Source organism: Girardinichthys multiradiatus, chromosome 13 (genome assembly GCF_021462225.1).
Source record: "Girardinichthys multiradiatus isolate DD_20200921_A chromosome 13, DD_fGirMul_XY1, whole genome shotgun sequence".
Classification (NCBI taxonomy): Eukaryota; Metazoa; Chordata; class Actinopteri; order Cyprinodontiformes; family Goodeidae; genus Girardinichthys; species Girardinichthys multiradiatus.
This window is the reverse complement of record NC_061806.1, coordinates 21721545-21738104: the sequence shown is the minus strand read 5'-3', so window position 1 is coordinate 21738104 and position 16560 is coordinate 21721545. Positions and strand designations below refer to the sequence as shown.

At 34.5% G+C, this 16560-nt stretch overlaps 3 long non-coding RNA genes across 3 annotated transcripts; 2 read left to right on the top strand and 1 right to left on the bottom strand.

Moving 5' to 3' along the window:
- The first annotated feature begins 5956 nt into the window (after positions 1-5956).
- LOC124879858 lies at positions 5957-9524 on the top strand. The gene is made up of 2 exons (XR_007041143.1): positions 5957-6012; positions 8122-9524. It is a non-coding gene; the product is annotated as an uncharacterized LOC124879858 (long non-coding RNA).
- An 860-nt stretch (positions 9525-10384) lies between these two features.
- LOC124879856 lies at positions 10385-12664 on the top strand. The gene is made up of 2 exons (XR_007041141.1): positions 10385-10629; positions 12434-12664. It is a non-coding gene; the product is annotated as an uncharacterized LOC124879856 (long non-coding RNA).
- Positions 11466-15532, bottom strand: LOC124879857. Its single transcript, XR_007041142.1, has 2 exons — positions 15475-15532; positions 11466-12868 (listed from the first exon to the last, which is right to left on the bottom strand). It is a non-coding gene; the product is annotated as an uncharacterized LOC124879857 (long non-coding RNA).
- Positions 15533-16560: the final 1028 nt, after the last annotated feature.

The following is a 16560-nucleotide window of genomic DNA, read 5'->3' as shown; positions in this document are numbered from 1 at the left end:
ATTTTGCTTAAAGTCTTTAAAATTGTATTAGCTTAAATTCTCAAGCTCACTGCCTTGCATGCTTTACACGGTTTCCCACTTCAGTAAACCTGATTTAAATGAGTGCGCCACTTATAGGCTTCTTCTGACCTTGATGACGTTCAAAGGAGGCAAATGTATTTGTAAAGCGAGACATTATCCATTTTCAATACCTGTTTAATCCTTGTAGGGTCGCTGGGGCTGCTGCTTATCAACAGATGAGAGGCTAGGTGTACATCCTGGACAGGTCAGCATTTAATATCAGGGTCACTCCGGATGAACAACCATGTCCTCCCTGTGCCCAATCGAGGAACACTTAAAAGACTTAATCAAACATGCATTTCTTTGGACTAAGGCAATAAGTGGAGTTTGGAGTTTAAAACCCATGCAAGCACAGAGAGAAAATGCAAAACTCCACCCAGAAAACCCAAGGATGGGGTCGGAAGCCAGGACCTTCTTGCTGTGAATCAGTCCTGCTACCTACTGCGCCACCTTGCAGCCCTGAAGTGAAACATCTACAAACACTTGAAAGAAAATGGACCCTGAGACCCGGGACTGGGCAGCACTTGTTTATGATAAATTCTCTGGTAAATCATCCTTTTTCCCCACTATGTTTTTTATGCTTGGATAATGACAACATCAAAGCGCAATATATTTTTTAACTATATTTTAAATGTTTAGGTACTATGCTTCCAAAATGTTTGAGCATAGTTTACAATTCAGTAAAACAGAATGTATAAGAAAGGTGCCAGTTACAGTGGTTTAGGCATCTGATCAGGATGCTACCCCAGTGTCTCCCTTTGGAGGTTTTTCAACTGGGAGGAGACCCAGAACTCACAGGAGAATCTATACACTCACTGGCCATTTTATTAGGTACACCTGTTCAGTCGCTTTTTGACACAAATGGCAAATCAGCCAATCTATCACATGGCTGAAACCCAATACATTTAGGCACCTAGATGTGGTGACCATGAATCCCTAAAGTTCAAAGCGAGCATCACAATGGGGAAGAAAGGATTTAAGCAACTTTGAATATGATATATTTGTTGATGCCCGTATGAGTATTTCCGAAAATAATGATCTTCACGCAAAACCATGTTCACAGAGTATGGTCTGAACATGAGAAAATTTCAAGTGAGCAGCAGTGTGGAACAAAATGCTTTGTGGAGAGGCATTTTCTGAGAGGAGAATGGGGAGACTGGTTTGAGACAATAAAAAGGCAACAGTAGCTTAACCCCTTGTTACAGCTAAGGTATTTGGAATGCCATCTCTTAATGTTGAAACAGACAGACTACAGCAGCAAAAGACCACACTGGATGCTATTTCTTTTAGCTAACAAAGAGACAAATATGCACAGACTTACCTGTTTTGGGCATTGACAGATTGGAAAGAATGTTGGCAGGTCCAGTGAGTCTCGATATTACATTTAGATGGTAGAGCCAGAATTTTAAACATAAAGCAAGGATCCATCCTTCCTTTTATCAACGGTGTAGGCTGCTGCTGGTGAAATAATGGTGTAGGGGATATTTTTGGCCCACTTTAGGCCACTTAGCAGAAAAGTTAGCTTCATTAAAATGCCTACCTGAGTAATATTGTTAACCATGTCCTTTCCACTATGACCATGGTGTACCCATTTTCTGATGACTACTTCCAGAAGGATAATGCACCATATCACAAAGCTTAAATCTTCTCAAACTGGTTACTTAAACATGACATTGAGTTCACTATGGTCCAAAAGCCTCCACAGTGGCCAGAACTCCATCCATTAGAGCCTGTGAAAAGTTGCATGTGTCTGTGTTGCGAAGTGATTGACTGGCAACCATTGCAAGATGAACCTGCACTCCCCAGTAACAGCTAGAGACCCTGCACAGATTAAGCAATTATAGTAAGTGAATAGTGAAACTGAATAAAAAGTATGTTCTATTGATAAAAGGATGATAATAAAGTTGTGAATTTGTTTATCAACTGAATTCAGGTGTATAGGAGCCAGAGGCAACTCCCACTGCAAGCATGCACACACAAATGCACACACAAACACTGACAAGGTAGGACACAGAAGCAAACAAGATAAGAAATATATATACAGAGGAAGAAATTTAGAAGTAAAGGAAACCAGGAGCTTGCCAATATTGAGCAAAGTTTAGAGATATTTCTTTGTTGAAGGTACAGGGCAGAAAAAAAACTGTTAAGTCTGGCTGTAATCTTTGGGTCCGGAGGCAATACTGCAGTAAAAATAGAAATGATCATGTAGCTGAAGTCACTAAATCAGCTCAGAAACACATAATGCAGTGTTTACAACTTGAGGGTCACAATGTTTGTGGAAATGCTTGAAACTTTCTCAATCTTTTTCACATGTATTCATTAATTGGATAGAAAGCATTCAGTATGGTTATGTAACAGATTTCATTTTAGTAGACAACTGCTAGTCGTTTAGTATCTGTCTCCACCAGGTTTGCACCTCTACTGACATTATTAGCCTTTCTTTGCAAAACAGCTTAAGCTCAACTAAATTAGATGGAGAGTGTCTGTGAACATCAGTGTTCAAGTCTTGCCACAGTTTCTCCATTGGATTTAGGTCTGGACTTTGACTGGGCCATTCTAACACAGAAAAATGCTTGAATTTCAACCCAAATTTATTAAAGCTCTGGCTGTGTGTTTAGGGCTGTGGCAATGAGCAGGATTTTGATTTTCTTTTGTATATGTATTTTGATCATTTCCTTGTCATGCTCTTTAGGTCTTAGCATATTCAGTTCATTTCTGATAAATAGATGGAACATTTAATTGACCAACATCTCCATCCCAGTGAAAGAAAAAGCATCCCTGCAGCATGATACTGCCTCCACCAAGTTTTATAATAAGGATTGCATGTTCAGGGTAATGTGCAGTGCTAGATTTCCCCCCACATATAGTGTTTTCACAAGAGAGGGAAACTGAAGGGTGTGTTCCAACAACAGGGGGATCACACTCCTCACACTCCCTCAATAGTCAAACCTCGGCTACAGGTATGGCAGTGTGCTTTTCGTTCGTGGAACCCTGGACCAGCTCTACGCCCTCTACAGAGTGCTCGAGGATTCATGGGAGTTTGCCCAACCGGTTCACATGTGTTTTGTGGACCTGGAGAAGGCATTTGACCTTGTCCTTCATAGTGCCCTGTGTGGGACTCTCCAGGAGAAAGGAGTCCAGGGCCCTTTATTAGGGGTCATTCGGTCTCTGCAAGCAAAGCAGGAGTCTGGTTCGTATTGCCAGCGTTAAGTCGGACCTGTTCCCGGTGCATGTTAGAGAGAATTTAAGTGCACCCTTCCATCAAACATTTTGACAGGTGGGCGGGACTTCCGGTGAGGGCGGGACTTCCGGTGGGGGGCATATGGGCGCCATGTGGTTGCCATGTGGGCAGGGGGGGTGTGTCCAAGGGGCGTAACAGTGGATGTTGATTGGTTGTCGTCATTAGGGGCGATACCTTAAATGAGTCAATTAAAACACAGGGGTGTGTTTAAGGGTGTTACGGGGAAGGCCTTAAATGAGCCAATTAAAACACACAGGGGTGTGTTTAAGGGTGTTATTAATAATCTGTATGTTTTTTTCAGGCGTTAATACATCTAAAAAACAAAACAACAAAAAAAGACATGCATCCTTTTATATTTTTAAAGGTATAATCAACTTAATGTTGACCTATCACGTGAAATCCTAATAAAGGAACTGTGTAACCTGACAGAATTGTAAGTTAATTTTTGCTTTACAGCAGGACCTATTTGTTGAATATATAATTTAAGTTACCTGTAGCTTTTCTAAAAAACATTTTTACTTTTTCATCTTAGAGTTACAGGGGGTTACAACTGTTAGGGGCAATGTCAAAGACATGCATCCTTTTATATTTTTAAAGGTATAATCAACTTAATGTTGACCTATCACATGAAATCCTAATAAAGGAACTGTGTAACCTGACAGAATTGTAAGTTAATTTTTGCTTTACAGCAGGACCTATTTGTTGAATATATAATTTAAGTTACCTGTAGCTTTTCTAAAAAACATTTTTACTTTTTCATCTTAGAGTTACAGGGGGTTACAACTGTTAGGGGCAATGTCAAAGACATGCATCCTTTTATATTTTTAAAGGTATAATCAACTTAATGTTGACCTATCACATGAAATCCTAATAAAGGAACTGTGTAACCTGACAGAATTGTAAGTTAATTTTTGCTTTACAGCAGGACCTATTTGTTGAATATATAATTTAAGTTACCTGTAGCTTTTCTAAAAAACATTTTTACTTTTTCATCTTAGAGTTACAGGGGGTTACAACTGTTAGGGGCAATGTCAAAGACATGCATCCTTTTATATTTTTAAAGGTATAATCAACTTAATGTTGACCTATCACATGAAATCCTAATAAAGGAACTGTGTAACCTGACAGAATTGTAAGTTAATTTTTGCTTTACAGCAGGACCTATTTGTTGAATATATAATTTAAGTTACCTGTAGCTTTTCTAAAAAACATTTTTACTTTTTCATCTTAGAGTTACAGGGGGTTACAACTGTTAGGGGCAATGTCAAAGACATGCATCCTTTTATATTTTTAAAGGTATAATCAACTTAATGTTGACCTATCACATGAAATCCTAATAAAGGAACTGTGTAACCTGACAGAATTGTAAGTTAATTTTTGCTTTACAGCAGGACCTATTTGTTGAATATATAATTTAAGTTACCTGTAGCTTTTCTAAAAAACATTTTTACTTTTTCATCTTAGAGTTACAGGGGGTTACAACTGTTAGGGGCAATGTCAAAGACATGCATCCTTTTATATTTTTAAAGGTATAATCAACTTAATGTTGACCTATCACATGAAATCCTAATAAAGGAACTGTGTAACCTGACAGAATTGTAAGTTAATTTTTGCTTTACAGCAGGACCTATTTGTTGAATATATAATTTAAGTTACCTGTAGCTTTTCTAAAAAACATTTTTACTTTTTCATCTTAGAGTTACAGGGGGTTACAACTGTTAGGGGCAATGTCAAAGACATGCATCCTTTTATATTTTTAAAGGTATAATCAACTTAATGTTGACCTATCACATGAAATCCTAATAAAGGAACTGTGTAACCTGACAGAATTGTAAGTTAATTTTTGCTTTACAGCAGGACCTATTTGTTGAATATATAATTTAAGTTACCTGTAGCTTTTCTAAAAAACATTTTTACTTTTTCATCTTAGAGTTACAGGGGGTTACAACTGTTAGGGGCAATGTCAAAGACATGCATCCTTTTATATTTTTAAAGGTATAATCAACTTAATGTTGACCTATCACATGAAATCCTAATAAAGGAACTGTGTAACCTGACAGAATTGTAAGTTAATTTTTGCTTTACAGCAGGACCTATTTGTTGAATATATAATTTAAGTTACCTGTAGCTTTTCTAAAAAACATTTTTACTTTTTCATCTTAGAGTTACAGGGGGTTACAACTGTTAGGGGCAATGTCAAAGACATGCATCCTTTTATATTTTTAAAGGTATAATCAACTTAATGTTGACCTATCACATGAAATCCTAATAAAGGAACTGTGTAACCTGACAGAATTGTAAGTTAATTTTTGCTTTACAGCAGGACCTATTTGTTGAATATATAATTTAAGTTACCTGTAGCTTTTCTAAAAAACATTTTTACTTTTTCATCTTAGAGTTACAGGGGGTTACAACTGTTAGGGGCAATGTCAAAGACATGCATCCTTTTATATTTTTAAAGGTATAATCAACTTAATGTTGACCTATCACATGAAATCCTAATAAAGGAACTGTGTAACCTGACAGAATTGTAAGTTAATTTTTGCTTTACAGCAGGACCTATTTGTTGAATATATGAGCCAGTCTAAATCCGTTCAAAATAGAAAAGACCTAAAAAAGTAAATAAAAAAAAATTGTGCTTCACTACATCGATAGAACGAGAAAAACCTTCAGCTTCTGCGTCAACATACTGGAAAAGCAGCTGAAAATAGGTAAGACGAATATCAGATTAACAGAAAAAAAAAAGAACATCAGTATACTGTTTCCAAGTTACAAATTGACTAGCAATGATGTGTTTGTTTTTGAATCATGAGAGACTCCATTTTAGGAAAAAGGAATGATAATTTAAGTTACCTGTAGCTTTTCTAAAAAACATTTTTACTTTTTCATCTTAGAGTTACAGGGGGTTACAACTGTTAGGGGCGATGTCAGGAAAGGGGCAGTTACGTCTGTTTCTTAGATAACATATCACCTTTGAACTCAAGAAGGGTTTTGGTCTTAAAAACATAGGCAGCTGAAATAGGTAAGACGAATATCAGATTAACAGAAAAAAAAAGAACATCAGTATACTGTTTCCAAGTTACAAATTGACTAGCAATGATGTGTTTGTTTTTTGAATCATGAGAAACTCCATTTTAGGAAAAAGGAATGATAATTTTAGTTACCTGTAGCTTTTCTAAAAACATTTTACTTTTTCATCTTAGAGTTACAGGGTTACAGTTATTCTATATCCCAACTGTTAGGGGCGATGTCAGGAAGGGGCAGTTACGTCTGTTTCTTAGATAACATATCACCTTTGAACTCAAGAAGGGTTTTGGTCTTAAAAACATAGTCTTTGCAGTTGAGAGATAGAGGGGAGTACAAATGTTTCTGTACCTCTTAAAAAATCCAGATTGTCGTCATCCTCAAGCATTGACAGTGGATCAAAAAGGTGGTTTCAGGTTTCCAAGACTTGAGCTATCACCAAAAAAGTAATAGTAAGATCATTTAAACCCTCTAATATGCACTCAAACACAATCTCCTAAAGCAGTATACATTTCAAACTATGGCTCTATTAAATTTAATAGAATATGCATGGTAATCTCTGTTTAACTATAAATGACTTTTTTAAAGAAAATGAAATTGGAGTGCATCAGATTGTTAAAAAATTCTTCAAACTGTAAATAAGATAAATGTATACTATTAATAATGAATATTGTTTTGTACATAGTCCAGATTTATTAATCTATTGCATCACACAAAAGCAGAGGTCATTACAAGTTACTTTATTCTTTTAAATGTTTTTGTTTTATTATTATTGAATGGTTGTTGCATAGTCGTAACCAGGGTCTATTGAAAAGAAAAAACATTATAGTTGTTTTGTAGACAAATTCTTTTTATACACTCAAGCACAATTTTAATCAGTTATCAGTTTTGTATCAGTACAAGGATGTTTTTTTCTATGCTTCAATAGTACTCAGTGCAGAATTCTGTTTTTGCAGTATAATTTTGACAACATTCTGAAGATTCGCATTCTTGTACATAGTATAATTGCAACGACAATCGTTTTGGAAATTCTTTGAAATGCTGTGTGTACTGATTGCTGTCGCTTCATTTAAGAAAAATTGTATCTGCTAAATTTCTATGTCACTGACAATAAACATTTATTTACTTTGTGTATTTTAAACTGGTTTCTTATTCCTGTCATTTTTACATCTTTACAGTAAGTAATCCTCTATATTTAATTTCATTTTGAAACTTTGTTTTGTATAGACACCAACTTTGGTCATGTTGCAGTCACTTTGTAGTGTCATCTATTGTCAAAACAACTTCTGTGCATTTAGAAAGTTGTATACAATTGATTATATTTCATAGAGTGCATAATATTTTGGATCCATGCTTTTGTGTGCATTCTGCTAAGTAAATGCAATAAACAGATTTCTAGAGTTTATTCTTGTTTTTAAACTTGATTTACAATAACTCAATTGACTGTGAGAGTCAGTTGAGGTATTAGTATTTTTTAATGCTATTACAATTTCTTTACACAACTATTTAGCATACACTAAATTGCTAAGCAGATATATTAGAATGCACATGCAGTACTTTTACATAACACACTGGGATTTTAAAAACAAAACAGCAACCCACACATGGCTTAATTCTTCCCTCTCAAACTTTTAAGTTCTAAGGTTTTTCATATTTTGTACATATCTAGTAATTATGGTGTATGTTATTTTTCAAACTTTTTCACTTTGAATTAATATTTGCTTAGTAAAATCAGTGGTCTAACTTTTTTACGATTAAGGTTAGATTTCAATTCAATTCAATTTTATTAATTTTAGGAATATAGCACCAGTTCAGAGCAAATGTCATCTCAAGGCAGATGATAAAACAGAGAGTTCTAAGCATGTAGCTACAGTGGTAAGTAAGGACTCCATATTAACAAGAAAAACCTCTAGTAGAACCATGCTCAGTATAAGTGGCCATCTGCTGTGATTGGCTAGCTTTAGAGGGCAGAAAGTAAACAGAAAAAAAAAACACAGAAGCACCAGTCCAGGAGTAGTTTATTTGGGAAAGAATACAGCACACACCGTTAGTGACATCACTAATACCATTAGTAGTTCCATCTAAGAAACACAATAAAACAAGAAAGCACTGAGCCAGTAGTAGTATCAATGGGATAAGAAAATTAAGAGTAAATACCTGCAGCAATAGCTCACTGGCATTATCCTTGAAAGAGACAGTTAAAGACAAAATCCCTAGGCAGAGTGTATCTTCTATGAAAACAACAAGAATGAGAACATACACTTTATTAGATTATGACACACAACACAAATACACCACACAAAGGTTTCTATTTACTGCTGCAATTTCTAGTTATGATTAAAGTTCCTTGTCAGGTTAAACACAATTTTGTGGCCTCACACATTTAAGATAATAAAAGGAATAGAAGTGTTGCACATATATTTATTCTGAACTTTTGTTATTTTATTTAGAGAGCACTCACATGTTGCATTTCTAATTTAACAAATAAATATTAAAATCGTTTAGAATTTCTTCCTTTAGGAATTTCTTTCTTTAGGAAGTGGCATAGAGAAACACTTTTAGAATTTTGACATTTTCTTATGAAGAGATGGTAAAAAATATGAGGACAAGTAGAAGGAAAACTGCAGAAACAGAATATCCACATGCTCTTTCTAGTATTTTTTTAAGGAAACATTGAACTAAAGCAGAACCATCTGCTGGAAGAGGTATGGACAGTAGAGGCAGACAAGCCATTTGGGTGCTTTCTACCAAACTGGTTTGTGTGGCTTTAAAAATGTTTTTTATTGTTGGCATTTGCCCTTTGCTTAGCTAGATGAAAGAACAATGAGCAGGTTAATGGAGACCATTAACATATAAAAATATAGTGACAAGCATGTTCATGTTATTTTTACTTGTAACTGTTTTTTTTTTAAGATGAACCTAATAAGCTATTAAAAACAAAAGCAATTCAACATAAATATAATGTCAAATAAACATTGGTATAAGACAAAATTATTGTCTCTTGTCCAACTGCTTTTTATTTCAATGCCACTTACCTCATAGTATATATATGTCAATAAACTGATCTACACTTCAGAGTTGTGCTGATTTCAGTTTAACCTTCTTGCTCATCACCAACATTGGATATTTTGAAACCTTATGAAGTTAATAAATACTACTTGAAAAGGTGTGTGTTACTCTTCTGCAGTGTAGTTTGACATTTTTAATCAAATGTTATAAAAGCCGATAAGTGGTGTTCTCAAACGGCACTTGTGAGTTGCTCAGTAACAAAACCAATTACTATTTCTTAATTCTATTTAGAGTTACCTTCACTGGTATGACAAAAACGTGTTTTTATTATTGAAATGTCATTAGTTCTTGACTAATTCTACAAACACATTCTGAAGTTTCAAATAATTTCTATAAATGAAATATACAACATTTGCTTACAGTTAACTGACTACACACCAGAATCAGGACATCTCTTCATAGCTTATAATGTTAGGCATATGTTGTACGCAGACCATGTCAATTACTATTTTCACTTAATATTAAAAGTTCTAAAAATTACATTAGCTTAGGAATTACCCTAGCTAATCAGCAACATTCACATTTGCCAAGTTATTTCTTCGTAAATAAGAATCATGAAAATGTGTTTTTTCAAAGATATCACACCTTATAATCCCATCACACTATTGAGTATGAGCCTTTTGTTTTTATTGCGTTAGAAGACATGATTCCACAATAAAATAACACTAACCAATCCTCTTCCTTACAGTTGGGCCAAAAATTATTCATATCCTGGAAAGTATAGATGTATATTTTTTTTCATTTAACTGAGAAGTTTGTTTCTCACATAAAAGGAAAAAGGCATCTCTCCAATGACAACAAAATAATTAAAATCTTTATAAAAAAATTGGCATGTTAAAATTTTTTTATGTTCTCAGTGTACATCCACAATGCTGAAAAGGAGTGTTTAAAACGTGGCAGAAGTAGTGGCAGAAGACATTTTGATGTATCCTAAAATCTCTTTAATGGCCTCATGTTTAGATTTACCTATCACGTGAATAGGATCAGAATTACTGATTCACGGATGTCATTCACTATTGCTGTGTTCAAATTCAGATGCGACTTTTATGGCCATACAGTGAAGTAAAAACGAATGCTGTCAGAGAGGTGCTGATTATATTGGTTCAGACACTTTTGGTTTGTTTTACAAGCCCTGCTACTGCAACACATTGAGGGGCAGAGAAGAAAGAGTGCTTGGAGACCAGCTGCTTTACACCAGCTCTCGCCTCCGTAGTGGGATCCTATTCACGTGATAGGTAAATCTAAACATGAGGCCATTAAAGAGATTTTAGGATACATCAAAATGTCTTCTGCCACTACTTCTGCCACGTTTTAAACACTCCTTTTCAGCATTGTGGATGTACACTGAGAACATAAAAAATTTTTAACATGCCAATTTTTTTATAAAGATTTTAATTATTTTGTTGTCATTGGAGAGATGCCTTTTTCCTTTTATGTGAGAAACAAACTTCTCAGTTAAATGAAAAAAAATATACATCTATACTTTCCAGGATATGAATAATTTTTGGCCCAACTGTAAGGAAGAGGATTGGTTAGTGTTATTTTATTGTGGAATCATGTCTTCTAACGCAATAAAAACAAAAGGCTCATACTCAATAGTGTGATGGGATTATAAGGTGTGATATCTTTGAAAAAACACATTTTCATGATTCTTATTTACGAAGAAATAACTTGGCAAATGTGAATGTTGCTGATTAGCTAGGGTAATTCCTAAGCTAATGTAATTTTTAGAACTTTTAATATTAAGTGAAAATAGTAATTGACATGGTCTGCGTACAACATATGCCTAACATTATAAGCTATGAAGAGATGTCCTGATTCTGGTGTGTAGTCAGTTAACTGTAAGCAAATGTTGTATATTTCATTTATAGAAATTATTTGAAACTTCAGAATGTGTTTGTAGAATTAGTCAAGAACTAATGACATTTCAATAATAAAAACACGTTTTTGTCATACCAGTGAAGGTAACTCTAAATAGAATTAAGAAATAGTAATTGGTTTTGTTACTGAGCAACTCACAAGTGCCGTTTGAGAACACCACTTATCGGCTTTTATAACATTTGATTAAAAATGTCAAACTACACTGCAGAAGAGTAACACACACCTTTTCAAGTAGTATTTATTAACTTCATAAGGTTTCAAAATATCCAATGTTGGTGATGAGCAAGAAGGTTAAACTGAAATCAGCACAACTCTGAAGTGTAGATCAGTTTATTGACATATATATACTATGAGGTAAGTGGCATTGAAATAAAAAGCAGTTGGACAAGAGACAATAATTTTGTCTTATACCAATGTTTATTTGACATTATATTTATGTTGAATTGCTTTTGTTTTTAATAGCTTATTAGGTTCATCTTAAAAAAAAAACAGTTACAAGTAAAAATAACATGAACATGCTTGTCACTATATTTTTATATGTTAATGGTCTCCATTAACCTGCTCATTGTTCTTTCATCTAGCTAAGCAAAGGGCAAATGCCAACAATAAAAAACATTTTTAAAGCCACACAAACCAGTTTGGTAGAAAGCACCCAAATGGCTTGTCTGCCTCTACTGTCCATACCTCTTCCAGCAGATGGTTCTGCTTTAGTTCAATGTTTCCTTAAAAAAATACTAGAAAGAGCATGTGGATATTCTGTTTCTGCAGTTTTCCTTCTACTTGTCCTCATATTTTTTACCATCTCTTCATAAGAAAATGTCAAAATTCTAAAAGTGTTTCTCTATGCCACTTCCTAAAGAAAGAAATTCCTAAAGGAAGAAATTCTAAACGATTTTAATATTTATTTGTTAAATTAGAAATGCAACATGTGAGTGCTCTCTAAATAAAATAACAAAAGTTCAGAATAAATATATGTGCAACACTTCTATTCCTTTTATTATCTTAAATGTGTGAGGCCACAAAATTGTGTTTAACCTGACAAGGAACTTTAATCATAACTAGAAATTGCAGCAGTAAATAGAAACCTTTGTGTGGTGTATTTGTGTTGTGTGTCATAATCTAATAAAGTGTATGTTCTCATTCTTGTTGTTTTCATAGAAGATACACTCTGCCTAGGGATTTTGTCTTTAACTGTCTCTTTCAAGGATAATGCCAGTGAGCTATTGCTGCAGGTATTTACTCTTAATTTTCTTATCCCATTGATACTACTACTGGCTCAGTGCTTTCTTGTTTTATTGTGTTTCTTAGATGGAACTACTAATGGTATTAGTGATGTCACTAACGGTGTGTGCTGTATTCTTTCCCAAATAAACTACTCCTGGACTGGTGCTTCTGTGTTTTTTTTTTCTGTTTACTTTCTGCCCTCTAAAGCTAGCCAATCACAGCAGATGGCCACTTATACTGAGCATGGTTCTACTAGAGGTTTTTCTTGTTAATATGGAGTCCTTACTTACCACTGTAGCTACATGCTTAGAACTCTCTGTTTTATCATCTGCCTTGAGATGACATTTGCTCTGAACTGGTGCTATATTCCTAAAATTAATAAAATTGAATTGAATTGAAATCTAACCTTAATCGTAAAAAAGTTAGACCACTGATTTTACTAAGCAAATATTAATTCAAAGTGAAAAAGTTTGAAAAATAACATACACCATAATTACTAGATATGTACAAAATATGAAAAACCTTAGAACTTAAAAGTTTGAGAGGGAAGAATTAAGCCATGTGTGGGTTGCTGTTTTGTTTTTAAAATCCCAGTGTGTTATGTAAAAGTACTGCATGTGCATTCTAATATATCTGCTTAGCAATTTAGTGTATGCTAAATAGTTGTGTAAAGAAATTGTAATAGCATTAAAAAATACTAATACCTCAACTGACTCTCACAGTCAATTGAGTTATTGTAAATCAAGTTTAAAAACAAGAATAAACTCTAGAAATCTGTTTATTGCATTTACTTAGCAGAATGCACACAAAAGCATGGATCCAAAATATTATGCACTCTATGAAATATAATCAATTGTATACAACTTTCTAAATGCACAGAAGTTGTTTTGACAATAGATGACACTACAAAGTGACTGCAACATGACCAAAGTTGGTGTCTATACAAAACAAAGTTTCAAAATGAAATTAAATATAGAGGATTACTTACTGTAAAGATGTAAAAATGACAGGAATAAGAAACCAGTTTAAAATACACAAAGTAAATAAATGTTTATTGTCAGTGACATAGAAATTTAGCAGATACAATTTTTCTTAAATGAAGCGACAGCAATCAGTACACACAGCATTTCAAAGAATTTCCAAAACGATTGTCGTTGCAATTATACTATGTACAAGAATGCGAATCTTCAGAATGTTGTCAAAATTATACTGCAAAAACAGAATTCTGCACTGAGTACTATTGAAGCATAGAAAAAAACATCCTTGTACTGATACAAAACTGATAACTGATTAAAATTGTGCTTGAGTGTATAAAAAGAATTTGTCTACAAAACAACTATAATGTTTTTTCTTTTCAATAGACCCTGGTTACGACTATGCAACAACCATTCAATAATAATAAAACAAAAACATTTAAAAGAATAAAGTAACTTGTAATGACCTCTGCTTTTGTGTGATGCAATAGATTAATAAATCTGGACTATGTACAAAACAATATTCATTATTAATAGTATACATTTATCTTATTTACAGTTTGAAGAATTTTTTAACAATCTGATGCACTCCAATTTCATTTTCTTTAAAAAAGTCATTTATAGTTAAACAGAGATTACCATGCATATTCTATTAAATTTAATAGAGCCATAGTTTGAAATGTATACTGCTTTAGGAGATTGTGTTTGAGTGCATATTAGAGGGTTTAAATGATCTTACTATTACTTTTTTGGTGATAGCTCAAGTCTTGGAAACCTGAAACCACCTTTTTGATCCACTGTCAATGCTTGAGGATGACGACAATCTGGATTTTTTAAGAGGTACAGAAACATTTGTACTCCCCTCTATCTCTCAACTGCAAAGACTATGTTTTTAAGACCAAAACCCTTCTTGAGTTCAAAGGTGATATGTTATCTAAGAAACAGACGTAACTGCCCCTTCCTGACATCGCCCCTAACAGTTGGGATATAGAATAACTGTAACCCTGTAACTCTAAGATGAAAAAGTAAAATGTTTTTAGAAAAGCTACAGGTAACTAAAATTATCATTCCTTTTTCCTAAAATGGAGTTTCTCATGATTCAAAAAACAAACACATCATTGCTAGTCAATTTGTAACTTGGAAACAGTATACTGATGTTCTTTTTTTTTCTGTTAATCTGATATTCGTCTTACCTATTTCAGCTGCCTATGTTTTTAAGACCAAAACCCTTCTTGAGTTCAAAGGTGATATGTTATCTAAGAAACAGACGTAACTGCCCCTTTCCTGACATCGCCCCTAACAGTTGTAACCCCCTGTAACTCTAAGATGAAAAAGTAAAAATGTTTTTTAGAAAAGCTACAGGTAACTTAAATTATCATTCCTTTTTCCTAAAATGGAGTCTCTCATGATTCAAAAACAAACACATCATTGCTAGTCAATTTGTAACTTGGAAACAGTATACTGATGTTCTTTTTTTTTTCTGTTAATCTGATATTCGTCTTACCTATTTTCAGCTGCTTTTCCAGTATGTTGACGCAGAAGCTGAAGGTTTTTCTCGTTCCATCGATGTAGTGAAGCACAATTTTTTTTTATTTACTTTTTTAGGTCTTTTCTATTTTGAACGGATTTAGACTGGCTCATATATTCAACAAATAGGTCCTGCTGTAAAGCAAAAATTAACTTACAATTCTGTCAGGTTACACAGTTCCTTTATTAGGATTTCATGTGATAGGTCAACATTAAGTTGATTATACCTTTAAAAATATAAAAGGATGCATGTCTTTGACATTGCCCCTAACAGTTGTAACCCCCTGTAACTCTAAGATGAAAAAGTAAAAATGTTTTTTAGAAAAGCTACAGGTAACTTAAATTATCATTCCTTTTTCCTAAAATGGAGTCTCTCATGATTCAAAAACAAACACATCATTGCTAGTCAATTTGTAACTTGGAAACAGTATACTGATGTTCTTTTTTTTTCTGTTAATCTGATATTCGTCTTACCTATTTTCAGCTGCTTTTCCAGTATGTTGACGCAGAAGCTGAAGGTTTTTCTCGTTCCATCGATGTAGTGAAGCACAATTTTTTTTTATTTACTTTTTTAGGTCTTTTCTATTTTGAACGGATTTAGACTGGCTCATATATTCAACAAATAGGTCCTGCTGTAAAGCAAAAATTAACTTACAATTCTGTCAGGTTACACAGTTCCTTTATTAGGATTTCATGTGATAGGTCAACATTAAGTTGATTATACCTTTAAAAATATAAAAGGATGCATGTCTTTTTTTTGTTGTTTTGTTTTTTAGATGTATTAACGCCTGAAAAAAACATACAGATTATTAATAACACCCTTAAACACACCCCTGTGTGTTTTAATTGGCTCATTTAAGGCCTTCCCCGTAACACCCTTAAACACACCCCTGTGTTTTAATTGACTCATTTAAGGTATCGCCCCTAATGACGACAACCAATCAACATCCACTGTTACGCCCCTTGGACACACCCCCCCCCCCTGCCCACATGGCGCCCATATGCCCCCCACCGGAAGTCCCGCCCTCACCGGAAGTCCCGCCCACCTGTCAAAATGTTTGATGGAAGGGTGCACTTAAATTCTCTCATGTTGGACTTTGGCAGGCCTGCCCTTTGTCACCGATCCTGTTCATAACTTTAATGGACAGGATCTAGGCACAGCCAAGGGCCAGAGGGGGTCTGGTTTGGGGACCAGTAGATTCGTCTTTCCTTTTTGGAGATGACCTGGTACTGCTGGCCCTCTGCAGCCAAGACCTACAGGAGCCACTGGAGCTGTTTGCAGCCAAATGTGAAGCGGTTGGGATGAGAATCAGCTCCTACAAGTCCAAAGCCATGGTTCTTGACTGGAAAAGAGTGGTTTTCCCTCTTTAGGTTGGAGGTCAGCTCCTGCCTCAAATGAAGAAGTTCAAGTATCTTAGGGTCTTGTTCACGAGTGAGTAGAGAATGGAGCGGGAGATCAACAGGCGGATCGGTGCGACCAACGCAGTAATGAGGATGCTATGTCGGTCTGTTGTGGTGAAGAGAAAGCTGAGCTGAAAAGCGAAGCTCTCGATTTACCGG